General features: G+C 42.9%; 1 protein-coding gene across 1 annotated transcript in view; it reads left to right on the top strand.

Moving 5' to 3' along the window:
* Window positions 1-453: 453 nt before the first annotated feature.
* LOC103254094 (dedicator of cytokinesis protein 1-like) overlaps window positions 454-15,589 on the top strand; it is a gene marked incomplete at its 3' end in the record, with an annotated part of 86,593 nt that continues 71,457 nt past the window's right edge. The window contains exons 1-4 of the mRNA XM_021709640.1: window positions 454-532; window positions 6,646-6,686; window positions 10,279-10,334; window positions 14,428-14,524. The remainder of the gene's footprint in view (window positions 533-6,645; window positions 6,687-10,278; window positions 10,335-14,427; window positions 14,525-15,589) is intronic.

Raw genomic sequence — 15,589 nt, 5'->3', positions numbered from 1 at the left:
ATACCTAGATGAGTCAAATTCATAGTGACAGAAAGTAGATTACAGGTTATCAAGGGATTGGGAGAGAAAGGAATGGGAAGCTGCTTAATGGGTGTGAGGATTTTGTTTGGAGTGTTGAAAAAGTTTTGGAAATCAGGGTGATGTCTATAACATTTTGAGTGCAATTAATGCCACTAAATTGCGCACTTACAAATGGTTAAAATGGCAGATTTTGCATATGTATTTTATCACAATGAAAGTAAACCACTTATAATCATCTGGTGTTATGGATGGTGATGACTTTCTCTTAAACTATGGGCCCTTTATGTTTGTATCTGAAAAAAAAAGCCATTGTGAGTATCTAAAAGGATGGGCCAGGCAAAGAATTGATGTATTCACTATTAAAACAAGCAAAACCAACGCCGTACATTCTACTTCCACTAATGTATTTCCTCCCTTTTCATCACAGCTTTTTATAACTACGATGCCAGGGGAGCGGATGAACTTTCTTTACAAATAGGTGACACTGTGCACATCTTAGAAACATATGAAGGTGCGTATACATTTTGCTGTCTTTTATCTCTTTGGGCAATTGGCATACTTTTTCAGTGCCTGCTGTGTAAAACATCACCCTGTTACAAAAAAACATATGCTGTCATGCTTCATTTTCTTGGTTGATTTTCTTGCAGATGGCTGCTGTTTCAGGTAAGGGGAATAGGACAGCTATCTGTAATTTAAATAATGTTGTATTAAGTCAGGCTTATATCAGAAATTCCCATTTTTAACCTCTTTAAAAAAACCTCATTAGCTCCTCATTTTGCAAGTGTGTGTAAATTGTGATTGTCAATGATTGACTGCTGGACAAAAATATGTTTAAGATATCTTGGTTTACATCATTGTTTTAATGTATTTGATGTGAATTGAGATTATTTTAATGCCCTCACTTAGATTTGTTAGCACCAGGTCTCAGCAGAACCACTCTTATCATCTCTTCTTTTTTTTTAAGCCTGTAATCACTATTTTCTTGGGTATGAACAGAGATTTGTCACCGTTATGTGGAATGCCGTCCAGTAAAGCGATTGTTATAATTATCCAATAAATAAACTGGTGGTGACAGTGGTTTTCCAATGTCCTTGGTTTTTTTAGGCAATTTGTTTTCATATTTCGTGTTTTGCAAATAATTTGAGATAGCAGTCTTTTATTTTGTACTGCAGTTATTCTTGCACAGAAGAGAAGCAGTGATGAACTTGAATTTTTTTTAAGACTGCTCAGATATGGAAGTTTTGTAGGATTGTGGTTTTGTGTGGTTGGCGCAATCTCCTGCTTGAGGGAGTGGTTCCCATAGAGCATCTGGATAAAAAAAGCTAAATAAAATGGGTAATTTCAGTAGCAAAATTGCTTTTAGTCTGGGTTTTGCTAAACCCTTCCAAGTGGGAGGAGGGAGTGGGAGAGGAAATTGTAGACATCCCATAGTAGTCCACAAATGGAGCTTCCAGCTCGTCTTTGAAATCTGCTTTGCAAGGAGTGAAGCAGGGCTGAGCTGCTGCGCCCCAGGCAAGCTACGACCCGCTCTGCCTAGACACTTCTGAGAAGCACAAACTTATTAAAATACTTGTGTTCACGGCCTTCCTTTCCCCATCTGATGCACGCTTACTTGGAATTCCATTCCATTTGCACCTTTTACCCTAAAAAGGTCCTATCAGAAAATAAAAATCAGCTTTAGTGGCCTGTGGCTGGAAGCAAATATAACTCTGCAAAGCCAGCCCTCGTCCTTAAGTAGAACGAGCAGTTGTGATGGGCGCCTTCTGCTTGTTTTCAGTGTTTGCAGCTGGCAGTTGGACTTTCTTATCTTCTCTCAGTACATATTGCCAATGGCCGAGAGGAAACAGAGAAATTAAGTCGAGGTTAAGGATCAAACCTCTCATCTCAGACACTTTTCTGATCTGAAGGGAAATGCTCTTATATCTTTTTTATTTTTGCTGCTGGTCAGTTCAAGTTGAAATCCTGGTGAATAAACACTGGGTAGTGATGTCATTCCTGAATAGTTAACGATTTCCTCTGGATGCTGGTATGTGGGGACTGCAATTTCTTGTTCTTTGCTTCAGAAGAATGTACTCTTTAAACAGTGGAATCCCTAGGCACACCAGTGGTCCTTGTAATACATGTAACTTCAAAAAAATTGAATAGCAGGCATTTGACTTTTTGACTGACATCATGATAAGGGGTCTACGGTGAACATTAATTTTCTGAGTTAGTCAATCTTCCTAGATTCTGATTAAAATATTTCAGTCTTTGTGAAGACTCTTTAACATAAAATGAATTTCCCTTTCTTGACAGCTGACTTTTTGGTATTAATCATAATCTGATCAGAGAAATGCATTTGGAGTAGTTTTGACTTTGGGAAACTTGGTGACTTTACTATCGTTAAATAAAAATGGAATAATAGACTTCCATTTGTTTTCTTGCTTTTTCCTCTTGTTCTGTTTAAATTTCATGATTTGTATTCGAGTTTGGCATTTCCTTTTTTTTCCCCACCCACTCTCTTTTCCTCTAAGGAAACTTTTCTGTTTATTAAATTTAATTTTCTTTTTTTCTGTGATCCTTTTGACGACATTATCGAGCTTGCCCCAGAGGATATAATTTCCAGATGATCACTCTTTATTTTAAGGTTCAGAGAACAAATGCATCTTCAAGTTTTGGTTAACTTCTCTTTTTTGGGCTCCTGAAGGCTTAGAGCACAGAGCAAAGAAAATGAACTTTCCAGTTCACTGTGGAGGTGGGAAGAGCTTTGAGGGGTCATTCCTTCAAGTCCCTACTTTCGAACAGTGTCCAGGGTCAGCCGGATAGGAAAGGCAAGGCCAGATCCCAGATGTTTATTGAGTGACTCTTGTGGGTGGCCAAGGGAGTGCCAATCCTTCTGCCTGTGCATTTGCATAGGATCCCCAGGACTGGAAACTCCTCAGGAGGAAAGCTTCAGGCATTGTGCAAAGACTAGTAATAATCCTTTTGGTTTGACTACATTTGAATTTAGTCTATTCCAACTTTTGAAAGTGATAACAGTATATTTACTTCCAGAATGATTTGACTGTAATTTTTCTGTGCTGGACTCTGCCCTCCCTGAATTTGGAGCCTGTCTCTTTCCCATATTTGCCTGTCTGTTGGGTGGGTGTCTCTCGTTTGGAATAGGTTGGTTGACTACCTGAGGCCGCTTGAAAGCCCCGCTAGGGAGAAGTTAATTCTGCTAGCACTGGGTCCTCTTGTTTCCAGCCTCATCCTCTTTGCCATTCCCACAGGGCATCCAGATAATCATTCTGTTAAATAGTCTCTCATTCCCCTGCTCAAAACCATGCCAAGACATCCTCTGCCCTTCATGTTGAACTCTTTGTCATGCAAAGTGGTTTGTGGTTTGATCCCTGCTTGTCTTAGGGGTCTTTCAGTTTCTGAGCACATGGAGGGCAGAGATTGGGTCTAATCTATAGAAGTATTTGTCCTGCCCAGTCGGTCTCTGGCACATAGTGTGTGGGCTCAGTTAGTTGAAGGAATCACACAAACAAAAAATCTTGGGAGGAAAACTGTAGGTTTTTGTGTTGCTCAGGAAGGCCATTTGAAAAGAAGTTGCCAGCCGGGCTCGGTGGCTCAGCCTGTAATCCCACGCCTTTGGGAGGCTGAGGTGAGTGGATTGCCTGAGCCCGCGGGTTCGAGACCCGCCTGGACAGCGAGACCTCATCTCTACAATAAATCAAAAAATCAGCCGGGCGTGGTAGCTCATAACTGTAATTCCGGCTACTCGGAAGGCTGAGGCGGAAGGATCGCCGGAGCCCAGCGGGTCGAGGCTGCGGTGGCCGGGAGCGGCCACTGCACTCCAGTTTGGGCGACAGAGTGAAACTCCAACTCAAAACAAAAAAAAGAAAAGAAGTTGCCATCTATTAACTTTAAATAAGACACAAAACCCTTTGCCTGGTATCCCCATTGCTTGCCCCTCTCTCCTGCCCCCTCTGATGGAAAAACCTTATACTGTGTTGGAAGTGAACCCCTTTGTTTGCCTGTGTTCTTGTATTGTTTGGCGTGCATATATTTTTAATGGACGTCATTGTGGTAATAAATCTCATTCTGCTTCTTAGGTTCCTTCTTCCTCTGTTTTAAGATGCGTTCCTGTTGTCTGTGTCTCTTTAGTCCATGACTATAACTGTTTTGTGGGCACCCACCGTCCGTCTGGCTCTGCAGGGCCCTGGGGTTATGCTCCCAGGAGGGGTTTGCTTGGTCTAGAATATGAAGATGTGAACTTTGGATAAGCAAGCCCTGCTTCTCCCAATCTGTTGCTGCAGTCTGTACCCCTGCCCACAGGGCTCAGGGACTCTGTAGTGCTGTGATTTCTACTGCTTCTAATTGTGCAGTGATGCTACATTTGAAGTTTTCATTTCTCTGATTCTTATTAAGCTGAAGCATCTCTCCAAACAGGTGGAAGTCTTTTGAGTTTATTTTATGCATTGTTTTTAAACTTTGCTCATTTTTCTTTTTCGTTAGGTTGCTGTCTTTTTCTTGTCTCTTTGGATTATTTCATTGTACATTCTAGGTTGTTAATCTTTTGTCAGTTTAAGAAAAGAAAAGATATATTAATGCTGAAAATGCAGGAAAGATATAATAATAGGAGAAAGGACAGTTCTTTAAATTGAGTAAGTATAGGCCAGGCGCGGTGGCTCACACCTGTAATCATAGCACTTTGGGAGACCGAGGTGAGAGAAGTGCCTGAGCCCAGGATGTCAATACCAGTCTGGGCAACATATCAAGACCTTGTCTCTAAAATAAATAATTAAAAAAAAAAAAAAGTCAGGCATGGTGGTGCAGTCCTGTAGTCCTAGCTACTTGGAAAACTGAGGCTGAAGGATCACCTGAGACCATGAGGTTGAGGCTGCAGTAGCCATGATTGTGTCACTGCCAACCTGGGTAACAGAGTGAGATTCCAACTCAAGAAATTGATAGATAGATCAATAGATAGACAGAGTAAATACAGCTTTTGAATAACTCATCACATGCTTCCTTCTGTTTTCATTTCGCTGTCTGCGAACACTGTCATGTGTAGATAGGCATTAATTCTCGGTTGGCTTATCAGAATCACTGAACTTGGCAATATTGCTGTCAGGAGATCAGTCTTCAAATGTGTGCCTAAAATCTAGCCATTTTGTATCTTCATTTTCCCCTAATCAATCTGTTTTGTCTCCAAGTCAAGAAAGTGGAGATAGTCTTTCTTTTTTGAGAGAGAGACTTGTCCGTACCAGGCTTTTCTGGTACGGAACTTTGGCTCACCCTTTCTTTCCTCTCTTCTTCTCGCCAATAAACTTTGCTTTAAAACTTAATTTGCTTTTAAACTCAACTGGCCATAACTGGGACCTAGTAAATCCTTTTGTCCAGGCAGTTTCTGTCTCCTTTTCTGGATATTTAGAAAATATCTGTTTAATAACAAATTTGGCTCATTTGAACACGATCACTTTCTGGTTCATAATCTCCCTCTTCACCCCTGGTTGTTAAAATTACTACATTTTGGGAAGGGTGGAGGACAGTTGCTGCAACATTGGCCCATTTTCAGTTCTCTCTAAACTTGCTCTCTCATTTATACAACATTGGTTTCTGAATTTTGACTTTTTGATAGTGTAGAAAAACTCAATCTTTGGTTGTTCTCTGGGCATTTACCCAGCTTTCATTTTCTAAGTGCTCTCCGTGACTCTCTGATGTCGGTTTTTTTGCTCCTGTGGGGGTAATGTTGGGCTTGTCTCTGAGCTTTTGATTTTCTTTCTGGAAATGAGGTGGCCTGGAGTGACTTGAAAATGTTTAGAATGAGAAAACATCTTTCTGATGCCATGCAGTGGTGGAGGTGTTGGGAGATGGGTTACCAGCCATGGACCCCTGGGCATTTGTAGGGACAAGTTTCTGAGTTTCTTCCCTCAGTTCGATGGGGGTGCAAAGGGCGTGGCCGGATCTGGTCTGTTGTTGAAGGGACTCTAACATTCAGCATTTGCGGCATGTGAACAGTTCCAGCATGTCTTTCTTTCTGTTCTATTTTCTTTCTCTCACCACATGGAAGGAGTGGGTAGTTGACTCTGGGGGCCAAAGCCAAAGGGGTAGGTGGGTCCGTGTTCTTGGCCCTGGTGCTTCCTGTTGGTTGAGGGTCTGGTCTTTGCCACAGAAGTGCTTTGTGAGGGTACGGCTGCTCCAGGGCAGAGCTCCTCCATCTTCAAGAGGGAGGAAGTTCGCTCTCAATGGGTTTTCTGTTTCCAGGCAGCTCTTGATGATCTGAGGATGCTGGTGTGTGCGTTTGGGGAGACCCTGATCCAAATCGGCAGAGAGAGAGATAGGAAAATGCACAGACAAGGAGCCTACTCAGCTACAAGTGGTTGAAAGGACAAGTCCTGCTCTTGGAACTGTGCACCTTAACTGTAGACTGCTGCTTCAGGGCCATGTGAGGTAACAGACATGTGAAAGTTACCAGCCATGCTGCAAGTGTCTCTAGAAAGCCCATAGTGTACCTCCAGGGCGTGAGGGTTATGGAATTCTGGTGGCAAACCGACCTCCCTGATTCTGCAACACAATGAGTTGTACACACCATGAAGATGTTGTTAGGACATTATCGTGTCCTTTTGTACTAACCTCTTCAACTTTGTGTTTGTGCAGGGTGGTACAGAGGTTACACCTTAAGAAAAAAGTCTAAGAAGGTAAGTCCTTCCTAAACACGATGCATGGCTTTTCGTAAATCAAACAGTAAGAGGAAATCAATTCCATCTCATTTGTTTTGAAGAGTTTTACTTCTATGTCTCTTTCTCTGAATTTTAAAGAAAATATGGGTTGGAATGTAAACAACCTTAAACTCCTTTCTTCTGAATGATACGTGTGTGTTGAAATATCAGCTTCGTTTCCATGAGTGAGTTGCTGGGTTGTGATACAGTATTGACCTCTGTCCTCTCCTGACAGAATTTCACATCCTGTTTAGGCAGTGTGTGTGTCAGAGAATGTTAGAGAACATTCTCAATCTCGTATCACAGTTTTCAATCTCATATCACCCTTGATGATAAATTAGCAAATTTGCAGAGCTCATTCATGCTCATTCCCCTCTGTCATACAACTGTTTCTACCCTGCTAAAGTCAAGTTGTGGAAAAAGGAGTCTGTTCTCCAAGAGCAGTTTGCATGCGTGGTTGTTTGAATTTCGGAACCTAAGACATGTAATTACATCTCAGATCACTGTGGTGGGCGCTCCCGTACCCAATTCTGTTGTGGTTTTGACGTTCTTAGCTTCACAAAACCTAATGATGGCTCTTCTGTTTCATGCTACGATGTTAGATTTTGAAGGAACGTCCATCCCAGGTTGTGGTGGGGTTGCCCACGATAACTTATATGTTCTAATTTCTAATTATGCTTGACAGATGGTTCATTTCACTTCTGGGCTCTAAATTTGCCTCTCATGATCTCCTTCCTGGGCTGGACTCTCTGTTGTGGTCTGGAGCCTGTAATATTGCCTCTGAAGTCCAGCAGGTCAAGCGTCAGGGCCTTCCCGCTCTGCCTCCTCCAGAGGCCCTGACACAGGCTTTGCTTATTTAGCAGGTCAGAGTCCCTTGAAGGCCGTGAAGCGAGTCATCCTCTCGTAGCCCTGGTATAGGTTGTTCCCCAGGGCAGCTTTCCTCTGGCGTAGTCATGTTGGTCTCTGACGTGAGAGACACTGTTAGGAAATGGATGAGTCAGATTTGCAACCTGGGCCAAAGACCTTTTACCTCACCCTCGGCAAACTCAGACTGGGCTACAACTCTCCACACATCCAAGGCCCTGCCGCCTTGAAATTTGGACGACATAGACTTCAACCTGGTGGATATTGGAACAGATTTCTGTTTTCATAGTGATCGCCCCTTCTCCAATAAGAGTGTATTCCAGCCATGTGCAGTGGCATGCACCTGTTGTCCCGGCTATTTGGGAGGTTGAAGTGGGAATCACTTGAGCTTAGGATTTCAAGATCAGCCTGGGCAAAACAGTGAGACCTTGTCTGTAAAGAAAAAAAAAAAAAAAGCTAGGCTCAGTGACTCAGCCTGTGATCCCACGCTTTGGGAGGCTGAGGTGAGTGGATTGCCTGAGCCCGCGGGTTCGAGACCCGCCTGAGCAACTTGGCAAGACCTCATCTCTACAATAAATCAAAAAATTAGCTGGGCGTGGTAGTGCACGCCTGTAGTTTCAGCTACTGGAAGGCTGAGGCGGAAGGATCGCCGGAGCCCAGCAGGTCGAGGCTGCGGTGGCCGGTAGTGGCCACTGCACTCTAGTCTGGGTGACAGAGTGAGACTCCCACTCAAAAAAAAAAAAAAAAAAAGACTGTATTCCAGCAAATGAAACTCTGAATTTGAGAAAACTGTAGTCAAAGACTTTAGTAATAAAGAGATTAGGGACATAGATTAATATCCACTCCCTGCCCCCACACTTCGGTATAGGGCAAAGCTGCAGCTACATAGGGGTTGGGTGTGCCCTAAACAAGCTGTTCATTTTCCTTTGGTACCTATTTGGTATTTGTTATTACCTTCCCCAATTTCAAATATCTTCCATTCCCCCAGTGCCTCCCCAAACCATAGTACTTTTTGTGTTGCACTCGGGTGCCAAGACATCACAGCTCATTAACACGAGAGAGCAGCTAAGAGAGTTATTTTTCCATCGAAGATCTTCACTGACAGATGAGGAAATCCAGATCTGACAGAGAATGTAATTTGTAGGGGGCCTCCCAGGCAGTAGCAGAGAAGGGATGTGGCCCATAGAAATTCTGACTCCAAGGGTTTGTATAGATATTTACAAATGCACAGTTGATTGATCAGAGCTGGTCCTGAATGGCCCCCTGAATTTGCGCATTTCAAGCCTCCAGGTGTGTCCAGCCTCACCATCGTGATGCCTTCCAAGGCTTTATGGTTCTCCATTGGGTTTGCTAAGAGTAAGGGCAATCCCTACCCATGGACACGGGCAGGGCTGGGATTGGCTGTTTGTTTTTTTCCCCCTCCATCTGGGTGCACACTTGTTGGCATCAGTGAATGATGTCCAGTGTGTACCTGGAGACCAGCCTGGGATGTGAAGGTATTCTGGATAACTGGCATCCAAACAAGGCAACCTAGCGTTAGGCCCCTTCTGTCCTCTTTTGTTGCTTATCCTCTGACTCTGCCCGATGCCTTTCCCTCTCTGTGATAATTCTTCTTTATATGGAATTTGGCCACTTTCCTGGTAGGCAGGAGCAGCATGAATCAGTGCCTGCTAGACCTACTCAAGCTCCTCTCAAGCATCATTAGTACTTTGGTCTCTGGATCTAGTGTCGATGAGTCAGGGCCAGATGCCAGTGAAACCCAATCAGAAACTTCTGTTTCCACAACGGGTGCCTTGAAACCACAGGGGTACTGCTTCATGGATTTTTGCCACATGCCCTAAAACTCACGCAGGAAGTGGTAGCTCGCTCGTGTCGCACTGCCCAGGACCCCAGCCCTGCTACCGCATTTCCTGTTGCCTGTCCTGTGCTTCCTTCTGCTGCATTCCAGTAAGGGGATTGTTTTTCTTGCTCAGGAAGCAGGACCCAGACGGTTGATAAAGCTGCTTCTCCTCCTGGACCTTCACAGACTGGGCCTGACGCTGAGAAACTGTCTTTCTTGGACTCTGTTCTGTTGAGCTCACGTGTGCACGACACAGAGCACGACATAAAAAAAAGCGAGTGCCCTTCCCCCCCCCCCGCCCCCCGCAGTCGTGCAGATTGGACGAAGTTCAGCCCACCTTCTGTATTTTACCAGATGATCGCCTTGTTTGGGAGATCTGTGAGAACGTTTCCATGGGTCTAAGTAAATGGTCCGTCCACAAGTGATGATCAGCAGTTTAAACCAACTTTCGATGACAATTTGATTATTTTGAAAAAGGAAACTGTCAGAGACCATCATCAAAAATTGCTTTTCAGGCATCTGTTGGCCTTTGATCTGCCTGTGTCGAGGCCAGCAGTGGAAACGGTACAACCTATAGAGAGGATGAGGAGTTGCGCGTGTCTTCATGGAATTTTTCCCTTGCAAACACATCATCTGTTTTCCTGTAAGATACCTGCACACTCTTTGGAATACAAGCCGACTGAGCTGCTGTCTTTTCCACTTCTTTGTGTTTTCTTTGATAAGTTGTATAAGAGGTTTAGAAGAAAACTTGCAAAGTTAATAGTGATCCAGCCACTCCCGGCTCCACCTTTTTGGGGGCTGTTGTTATATGTGCAGTCAGTATTCACATTGATAATAAAATCTCCTGTCTTTTTTTTTCCCTCAAAGGGCATATTTCCTGCTTCATATATTCACCTTAAGGAAGCGATAGTTGAAGGAAAAGGGTGAGTCTAGTCTTGATGTTTAAATGAAGAATTGTAACTATTATATTTGATCTTACTGCTCTTTTGTATAGTAGGGTAATCTTAGGAGGTTAAGACAATGGGTGTGATTCACGATGATGGGACAGAGTTCTGGGGAGTGAAAGGGGACTTGTGATTCAGAGTTGTACATGACATGGCTTTGATCCTTTATAGAGTCGGAAGTCAGCACCGTAATTTCAGTCATTCTTCTTGAATCTGAGGGCAGTTTCTGGTGCTCCAGCTACCCCAATTGGCAAAGACTCCACAGCCCCCAGCTCTGAGTCCATTTTTTATTTTTTGGAAGACTTTGCAGGGTGTGATACAAGTGGAGGTTAGAGTAAAGCAACAGTTGTTAAATTGGGACATGCATGAATTTACATTTTGTCTCATTGTGATGTATGTTTCCTAGAGGTCATAAAACTGATGTATAAGATCATTAAAAGGACATTTGTAGAACAGGAACCCATTAGGCGAGGAATGGCAAATGAATAACCAGGTGTGAACTTGAAAGAAGGAACATTAAAATATTTTCTTTTTTTGTCTCTGCTACATCTTCACACTCAGTTAAATATGTAAATTATAAAATTACTAATCATATGATTACTGCATAATGACATCTCTTTGGCTGATTACAAAATTGCCTTTCCAAGCACTGTACTTTTAACATATGAAAAGGATCGTTCAGGTTCTGTAGTTCCATGATGCATAATTAAAATGCAGAAAATAATTTAAAGGCATGAATGGTGATGACCTGCAATATGGTATTTTTTTTTTTTTAGACAGATGCAATGTTTTGTATGCAGAGCTTTAAGGAGAAGAAAAAGAAAGTTCTGAAACTTGTACCTTGTTATGGAAATAACTGAATACAATGTGCATTTAATGTATCAGAATCCTTATACAAGTCAGACGTTACGTCATTAATTTTTTAAGGAGCATTTGGATGTATACAAAAGAATGTACATAAGGTGTAATATGAAGCATGGTAATAAAGTGAACACAAGATGACTCTGGTTCTCAAAAAGTAGAGTTAACACTTACCCAGATAGACAGAGACACATTTGGTTCCTGTTATTGGGTCTTCTGGTCTAAGGTGCCTGAATGTGGGCAAATGGATAGAGCCATGATGAGATGAACAGTTAAGAAACAGTTTCCTTGCCGATGTTTTGGTCGCCCTGTGGTGGTTCCCTACATTCATTACCTGGCGGGCAATGGCTCCTTCCTGTGAAGAGCCCCTACCTCCAGGCTTGACAGGTGACCTCACTCCTCCCCCTTTCCTGTTTGTTGTGGGTGTCCGTCTTCCCTTCTTCTCCTGGTTAATTCTTTTACCGATGCTGGCCCCTCTTTGATCTTGCACCTGCCTGTCTTCTTACTCGCCAAGTTCATTATTCCATCTCTGGCAGAGTCTGTCTCTCTCGCTTGTAAGATCTGTCTCTTACTGGATCTCTCTTGCAAGATCTGCTTTTTTGCTGGTCTCTCTCATGATCTGTCTTTTGCTGGGTTTCTCTCGTGCACAGTCTTTCTCATGGTCTTTCTCTTGCATGATCTTTCTTACATGATCTCTCTCTTGCAGGCTCTTTTTTTATTAACTCTCTTGAAGGATCTCTCTTGCTTGGTCTCTATCTTCTCTCTGGACACCTTTTGCTCTCAGACATCTCACATGATTACTATATGTCTGTTACCACCAATTCTGTACCTTAACCCTAGCCAAAGTGACTCCAATTTTTTAATACTTCCTTAATGCTGACATTGTTAGCAATGCTGCCTAATGTCCAGACTTAACCGTGTGTTCTCGGCCCTCCTCTTTGGAGCTTTTTTGGGCAACATTGGACACCTACTCAACTTAAAGCTCCTTCATAACTCTAATGCTTTCTCATCCTCTTCCTGTTGTTACCCCGATCTTTTACCAAGTGTTTTACCATCTTCTTCAGCCCCCGCCCATTACTCTGAGTGCGGCCCTTTTCCTGTTTCTTTGTTGCCTCTTTTCTTTTGACATGGACTCTTGCTCTCTCCCCTTCAGCTGTTCCCTCTCTGTGGATGATGCTTGGAACGGGACCTCTACCCCTGACTTTTCTCTTGACATCTTACCCAATTATGCAGAGCCAAGTAAAGAATGAGAATCCCCATGGTTGGCAGAGCATCTGCTGTAACCCATTCATCCTCTTAAAAAAAAAACCTGTCTTTTAAATTGACCAATAAAAATTGTATATATTTATGGTATGCCACATGATGTGTTGAAGTATGCACGCATTGTGGGATGGCTAGATAAGCTAATTAGCAAGCTTTTAAAATATGTTACTATACTGTCTCACATTATTTATTATGTATTCATTGTGAGGATACTTCACATTTATTCTCTCAACAATTTTCAAGTGTGCAATCCTTTGCTATTGACTGTAGTCACAGTGCAGTATAATAGACCTTTTGAACTTATTTCTCCTGTCTAAATGAAACGTTGTATCCTTTGACCCAACATCCTCTCCCACCAAGTCCCATGCATTCTAACGGATGCTCTCCCATGACACTCTTTCTTCGGACCTATCAGCAGCCCCATGAGGCAGGGCCTTGTTGGTTTTGTGTGTTACTGATCCCTGGCAGGTAGCAAGGTGGTAACAAAGATAATACAATAAAGTCAGATCAAGCATATTAGTACCAGTTGGCATTTTAACCTAAGGGATGGATCAGGTATATTCAAAAGGAAAGAAGGTAAGAAAAAGCCAAAGCTGAGACTGGGACATGGCTCATGCATAGAGGCGCTATTCACGTGGTGAAAGGAAGGTGTAATTGAGCTCCAAGCTTCTGGTACCCAGTGGGGTCTGTTCTGGGTATGACCAGTGGACTCAGCATGACCAGTGGACTCAGTAAGACACTCAGGATTTGTAAAGTGAAAACAGCCCAGTTGCTGATAAATATCCTCAAGCTGTGAGTGAAGGGAAATTTGTCTCTGTAGGCTTTGTAAGGATGTCACCATGGAGGGTAAGGGACCACAGTTCCATCAGTACCCTTACCGGGAAACTTGGTGACAGGCTTGGCGGGGCTGTTTTAGCAATCATATCCCTTAGTCGACACTGAGAATGTCTCATCAAAGAGTTATTCTTAACAGTAGTTTTCTAGAAAGTGGTCTTGCATGCACCCCTCCTCAGACATCTGGTTTCTAGACCTTTCCACGAGATCAGCATTCTTTGAGGGATCCCGTTATCTCTTGTTTTGGGGGCCACCCACTGCCCGCCCACTGCCATCAATAAATCATCGCAGGTGTGGATCTCAGTTGTGAGCCAAAGTCAAAGTCAGGGTTCTTTCCACAGGTCTGGACCCTGTACAAATCAAATATTGTATGTTGCAGTGTCCCTGGACACCCATGCTGGCCTGATTCTTATCTGTTGGGGTCACACATAGGAGCTTTGGGGCCAGCCAGCCTAACTACACAAGCCACAAATTCAGTCTCTCACACAGTTCCAGATACTCTGCGTGTACCTGACCCTGAGCGTGTGCCCAGAAACAATGGTTGATTTGATGAAAACCAGTGCCTTTATAGATAATTAGTAAAGGGTTAACCTTTCGGTGGAGGAAAAAGAGTAAGAGGATAATCAGAGTAGAGATTAGATAGAGTAACTGTAGACTTTTGCTTCATGCATTATCGTTTAATGAGTTTTACCCACGATAGAAATGTAAAAACAATCTTAACCCGAGCCCGCATTTTAATGTCACACAGAGCAGTTATAATTTATGACATCTTTAAGACAGATGGGTACACTTATTTTGAATATACTTTCCACTTGCCAGACCTTGATGTTCTGTAGACTTAATGGGATATGTGGCTCCTCTGTCTTACCTTGGTATACGAAGTAGACGGCTTACATGCAGAATCATGTATGAACATTCCCGAGTTCTGTCCAAATATAACTTGTCATTCTTAGAGATGTATGTATTTTATGCATGAACACAGTGTTATTTGTGTATTTTCTTTCTATTGGCTTAAATGTTGAACTCCGTGACTCAGATTTCGAATGTATGAGGTGCAACTCACAGCAGTTCATGAAACTGTGGACTCAGCTGCTTTTTCTTTCTTTCACCCCAGGCAACATGAAACAGTCATCCCGGGTGAGCTTCCCCTTATACAGGAAGTCACCACAACACTCCGAGAGTGGTCCACCATCTGGAGGCAGCTCTATGTGGTGAGAATATGGGATGTCACATCAACGCTTAAGCATAGAGAAGGTCTTTTTGGAGCTTGCTGTGTCAATGGCATGTGTTCCTCTTCCTGGGAACCTTAGTAGCCGAACTTCTGGGACAGTATTTCACTCAGACAGGGCAAAGAAAGTGACATGGCCTGATAATTTGGCCGCTTTTGGGGCCGTGTACACTTCGACTACTGTGCGTTCTGGTGCAGCTCTGCTCACCATAATGCAGTGGGCTGTGAAAGGGCCGTGGGATTCGTCTTTCCTTGGGTTGGAAGGGAAAATGTGATTGTGATAATGTGCCTGGAATACAGGATCAGGCAGTCTGCATTGATGTCACCTCAGAATTGATATTTTGGCCGTGAAAACTAAAATTGGCTTTTAAGCAGTAGTAGGTGCTTATGTTATGGATGGTGCAGATGGAGATTACTATTTATTTTTTTAACCATTGTCCATCAGTGGGTAATTCCTCTTATTTAAAACACACACACACACACACACACACACACACACACACACACACACACACACACAAAGTCTTCCAGGTTTACCCATATTTGCGGAAGGCACAGGGAAATATTTTACATTCTAACTTCATATACGACCATCCAGTTCTCCTGATCACGGAAGAAGACTTATGAATGTGGAGAGGTCAGAGCTCTGACATCTTCCATTTTCTACTCCCTCAGGGCATTTCTTTGCACATAAATTCATATTTGCAGAAGATTACCTTTTGTTAAGCCTGTATTTCTATGCAGGGTGTTGATTTCTCATATGCTAATGTTATTATCACCAAGCAAGGGCTCTGGAAGGAAGTCAGTACATTAATTTCTTGGGAACATAGAAAACTTCCTAACGTCCCACAGCTGCTTGTCGGGCAGGCTTGGTTGCTTTTGATTATACAGTGGTTTCCTATAAATGCACAGTAATAAGCAGTTGTGGTAATTGTTCATCAAACGTACTCCAAAAACCTAAAAGTGTCAAGTTAGCCATGAATGTTTTGTGTAAATCTGAGCAATTTTTTAGTGGGTGTTTCATGTTCAACTTAGCAATTTTTAAGCA

This window comes from Carlito syrichta, unplaced genomic scaffold, assembly GCF_000164805.1.
Source record: "Carlito syrichta isolate Samal-C Ts95f unplaced genomic scaffold, Tarsius_syrichta-2.0.1 Scaffold269596, whole genome shotgun sequence".
NCBI lineage: Eukaryota > Metazoa > Chordata > Mammalia > Primates > Tarsiidae > Carlito > Carlito syrichta.
Note: the sequence above shows the minus strand (reverse complement) of the source record. Positions and strands in the feature narration are given on the sequence as shown.